Source organism: Mastomys coucha, unplaced genomic scaffold (genome assembly GCF_008632895.1).
Source record: "Mastomys coucha isolate ucsf_1 unplaced genomic scaffold, UCSF_Mcou_1 pScaffold22, whole genome shotgun sequence".
Taxonomy (NCBI): Eukaryota; Metazoa; Chordata; class Mammalia; order Rodentia; family Muridae; genus Mastomys; species Mastomys coucha.
Genome location: NW_022196905.1, coordinates 184,916,461 through 184,922,087, shown reverse-complemented (window position 1 = coordinate 184,922,087; position 5,627 = coordinate 184,916,461).

Below are 5,627 nucleotides of genomic sequence, written 5' to 3'. Positions count from 1 at the left end.
CCCTCACACATAGTCAGGAAAGAGCTCTGAAAAGCCGTAGGACTTACTTGCTGTCTTTTAAGGTGTTTCTGGAAGGGACAGATTATTAAACTGTTGATGGTACCACCAGAGTCCTGTTCAGAGTTCTTCAGCAAACTCCATGCCCCACCCATAGCAGAAACCCACCAACTGCTGAGACCAAGAGCACTGTGCTCTGGGGAGTTATAGCCCTACAAAACTTGTATTGAAGTATCATCCCCGGTGTCCATATTAGAAAGTGTGGCCTTGGGGAGGTGATGGAGTCAGGGTGATGAGTCCTTTAAAATAGAATTGGGAAATTTTTAAAGAGGCCTCGGGCTACTTTGTTCCACCTACCACGGTGTGAACACATAGAAAATACCAGCTATAAGAAATGGGTCCTCACCAGACACTAAATCTCCTGGCGTCTGGATCTTGGATTTCTCAGCTTTTGGATTTGTGAGCAATAAATTTCTGTTGCTTATAATGGTATTTTTGTAAATGAAGTCAGACGGATTAAGGGAAAGAGTAAGAGAGCTAAAAACGTGTGCATGCTTATTATGTGTTAATCAGTAGGTCCTGCGCAGTGGGACAAGCAGACCTAGCCTAGAGTTCCCAGCATGAGCCAGAGCTAGGAGAAAGGAAGACTTTATTTTCCTGATGAGGGAAATGAGGATTAGGGAGGGAAAATGAGTGCTGGCAAGAAGGGGCAGAACCAGGCCATGCCAGGCTTTCATAAAATCAATGAATCTGTGTTCTTGCCTGGTAGAGAAGTGTGAAAACTCTTACACTATTAAAAAAAAGAGAGAGAGAAAACTTAAGGATGTTGTTACTGGAACTTAGGACAAAAGAGTAATATTCTTTCCTCTACTCTTAACCCTCAGTTGACAAAATCTGTCTCTATTAGCCCCAAGATTTAAGCTGTTATACCCGTTACTGATGAAAGAGAGAGAGTTTAGTTTATGCCTGCCTGCATCCTACTAAGCTATGTTTCCTTCAACAATAATAATTGTTTTTAATTGGACATTTTTTAAGTACAACAGTATTTTGGAGAGCAAGAAAGAAAATAGGAAGAAGTATTTTACAGAATCCTTCTGTGTGAGGAGATAGGGCTGGAAACCAAGCTGCAGTCAGAGCCCTGTGCTGAGGTTCTAGAATTAAGTTAAGATACACAGAGAAGCTGTTTTCAACCTGTTCCTAATGGACTGGGATCACATCAAATTCAAGGAGACTGACTACCAACAATCTTTATGCTGTTTTTTATTTGTTTTAATTTTATATATTCATATCAAATGCCACCTCCCTTCATTCCTGCCCACACAGAGACTCTCTCTCATCCTCTTCTCCTCTGAGAGGGTAGAACTCCGTGGGATTCTCCCACCCTGGCATATCAAGCCTTTGCCAGGGTAGGTACACAAGGATCCTTACGTTTGTACAGCAAGAGGTTTAACACATAGAGCCATCTTCCCAGTGTTTTCAATTGTTGTGCTATCTCAGTGATAATCTCTCTCTCTCTCTCTCTCTCTCTCTCCCTCTCTCTCTCTCTCTCTGTCTCCCCCTCGTGTGTGTGTGTGTGTGTGTGTGTGTGTGTGTGTATGTGTCTCTCCCAACCCCTCGTGTGTGTGTGTGTGTGTGTGAGTGTGTGTGTGTGTGTGTGTGTGTGTGTGTGTTTTCCTGGGAACTGGACTTTCTTTCGGCTCTCAGTTGCTTAGCCATCATGCTACTTCTCAGCTCCAAGCTGTGTCTCCAGCCCTTAGGTTACCTGTTTTTCTTTAATTTTATGTGAGGTTTACTTACTTGTATCTTATGTGTAAGAGTGTTTTCCTGAATCTATGTCTGTGCATCCCATGTGTATGGTGCCTGCAGATGTCAGAAGAGTGTGCCAGATCTTCCGGAACCAGAGTTTTAGACGTTTAGTGAACTGCTATAATGACTGGGAGTTGATCCCTAGTCCTCTTGAGCATTTAGTGCTCTGCACTGCTGAGTCATCTCTTCAGACTCCTACCCACTAGCTATATGCCAATCATCAGGCCCTTAAATCTTCAATTAAATCACTCATTTCTCTCCTTCTAAGAGGTAGAATATGAAGAAATGAATGCTTTTGTAGTTGAAGGAGAGAACACTGATTCAGCCTGTGGCTGCTTTTATAAAATCCTTTCAAGTAAACTTTATCCTCTGTGTGTGAACATGAGTGTTCCTTCTCATAGAGATGTCTAAATCTGAGAACAAGTTTCCCTCGGGTTTAATATTCTCACTGCCTCAAGCCCAAGTTATCTAGCTATAGATTTGCTTTCCACGAACATTAATGTTCTTTGCCCATTGTGATATCTAAGTAACTCTGAAGACATATTTCCCTGGGGTCTGACAGTCTACTTGATCCCTGTTGAGTCTAATTCTTAAGACTTGTAACCACATACCATGCATACATGCATGCGTATGCACGGGACCACACACACAGACATACACACACACACACACACACACACACACACACACACACACACACTCACACATAAAGTAGTATCTGACAATGGAGAACACTCACTAGTATATAATTTTTAAATGGTATAAAGTTTGTTTTGGTATGTGTATGAAGTAGAGAATTTATTATCAGCATCAAAACTCTTTATTTCTAAAATCCTGTTAGGTACTTTATAATTTTTTCTAGATTACTAACAGTTTTGAAAGATGGGTTTAATTTAGTGCAATGGTGGAATTTTCTTGGTTTTCCTACTGAGATACAAGTAAACAGACGAGGATGACCTATGGAAGAACAGTTATAAGGTAACTGTGCATGTTGTCATCAAGCCAAGCCAGTTGTAATTCTCTAAGGTGAAGTTTAGACATACGTTTCCCAGCCAGACCAATCCCCATTACCTCTACATCATTTTAAGTAAACCTCTTGCAATATATAAGAAGCAATTCCAAATTCTTTGGACTCAGAATGAAACAAACAAACAAAAACAAAGAAACTAAAAACCAAACCTCCAAAAAAACAACATCACCCCCCCATCTTCTGAGTCTCAAGGATAACCCGAGACAAGATAATTGTCACCATATTTAACACTACCTAGCACAGTCCCACACACATTGAGAGTAACTAATTTAACCAATAGAAAATGTATTAGTAGAAGTTGTATTTCTTTTTGTGAATACAGAACTTGGAGCTCTAGTTAAATGGCCGTCCTGGATAGAATGGTTAATCTGGGCTAATTATTGCCAGGCTCTAGTTCATTCTCCATATGTGTCAAGAACCATTTTGATCTTGGTTTTTTTTTTTTTTTTTTTAAGACAGGGTTTCTCTCTGTAGCCTCGGCTGTCCCGGTACTCACTCTGTAGACCAGGCTAGCCTCGAACTCGGAAATCCGCCTGCCTCTGCCTCCCAAGTGCTAGGATTAAAGGCGTGCGCCACCACCGCCCGGCTATTTTTTGATCTTAAAACTACTTCTTGGGCCAAAGAGATGTTCAGCATTGGTAAAGTGCTTGCCTTACAAGTCTAAGGAGTGGAGTTGGGTCCCCAGTGCCTGCATAAAAACCTGTTGGGTAGACCACTAGCCCAATGAACCAAATGGTGATCATCAGGATCACTGAAAGACTCTGACTGGGCAAACAAAGTGAAAAACAATAATGGGAGACACTTAACATCAACTTTGGGGATACACATGTACACAAACACACAAACACAGGGAGAGAGAGAGAGAGAGAGAGAGAGAGAGAGAGAGAGAGAGAGAGAGAGAGAGAGAGACTCTCTGTTCCCACAGATATATGAATATGTGTGTGTGTGTGTGTGTGTGTGTGTGTGTGTGTGTGTGTGTGCATGTCACAAATATTATATGGTGTGGTGGTTGGAATAAGTTTCACCCCAATAGATTCATGTGTCTGAAAGTCTGGCTCGTAAGGAATAGCATTATTAAGTGGTATGGCCATGTTGGAGTAGGTCTGGCCTTGTTGGAAGAAGTGTGTCATGGTAGAGGTCTCCTATCCTCAAACTACACCCAGTGTGACACAAAGTTTCCTTCTGTCACCTTAGGATGAAGATTGGGACTCTTCTCCTTCTCCAGCCTTATGTTTGCCTGCAGTCTGCCATGTTTGCAGCCATGAAGATAATGGACTAAACCTCTGTGGTGGTTTGAATATTCTTGACTCAGGGAGTGGCACTATTTGGAGGTGTGACCTTGTTGGAGGAAGTGTGTCACTGTGGGGGTGGGCATAAAACCCTAACCCTAACCACATGAGAGCCAGTCTTCTAGTGGCCTTTTTTGTTTTGTTTTGTTTTGTTTTACAAGACAGAGTTTCTCTGTTTAGTCTTGGCTGTACTGGAACTCATGCTATGGACCAGGCTGGCCTCGAACTCAGAAATCTGCCTGCCTTTGCCTCCCAAGTGCTGGGATTAAAGGCATGTGTCACCACTGCCTAGCATCTAGCTGCCTTTAGAAGAAGATGTAAAAACTCTCAGCTCCTCTCACACGATATATGCCTGACACTGCCATGTTCTCATCTTGACGATAACAGACTGAAGCTCTGAACCTGTAAGCCAGTTCCAATTAAGTGCTGTCATTTATAAGAGTTGCCCTGGCTATGGTGTCTCTTCACAGCAATAAAATCCTAAGGTATATGCAAAAAGTAGTTTCAGATTTTTTTTTTTAGCCTGTTGATAGTTTTCTTTCATCTGTAAGCAAAAAAAACAATGATATTCTGCATATGTTATCCCTTAAATGGCAAATAATAACAAACATTAATTTAATCATACATGACTGACTAGAAGGAGTTGTGCCAGTCATGTATTAATATAACAGGTAATCTAACATTGAACCCTGTAGAAATTCAGACGATTTAGGTTTCCCTTTCATACTTTTCATCTACAGCTCTATTTAAGTTGAAGTTATCACTAGATGATGCTGAGAATTAGTTTGTACCTCCAGGCAAAATAAATCAATCATATTAGAGGAAACATTAACAGTCACCTTCCCTAAGCCCAACTTTAGCATTGAGTTTATTATCACGCTTGAAAAAGAACCCTACACTCAATTTCAAATATCTGGCCATCCCACACACTCTGCAGGGAGCCCATAAAAGACAGCAGAAGAGGCAAGAGCCTTACTATTAGAAAAACTATGATTTTGATTGTGTGTGGAAGGCATCAATTGAACCTGGTGCTGGATATTGACTCGGGATGCCAGCCTCTGCTAGCATTCCAGCTGAAGTTTAATGTTCTCTCTTTCTGGAGGAGCACCTTACCTCTGGGGCAGCCCTTGACTGGGATGCAGAACAGGTGCTGGCCTCAGGGGAGCATCTGATTAGTTTCTTCAAATTAAAGGAGATAGTATCCCAACAGTGTGAAATTTTGTACAATCAAGAGGAATGAGGCTTATAAAATTTCTTTTCTTTTCTCTGTCCCTCCCTCCCTCCCTCCCTTCCTCTATCACTCCCTCCTTCCCTCCCTCCCTTTTTTCCTTCCTTCCTTCCTTCCCTCCATCCCTTCCTTTCTTCCCTCCCTTCTTCCTTCTCTCCCTCTCACCTTCCCTCCTTCCCTCCCTCCCACCCTTCCTTCCTTCCTCCCTCCCTTCTTTCTTTCCCAAATTTCTTCCTTCCTTTTTTCTTTCTGTGTGTGCCTGTCCTCTTTTTTTTTT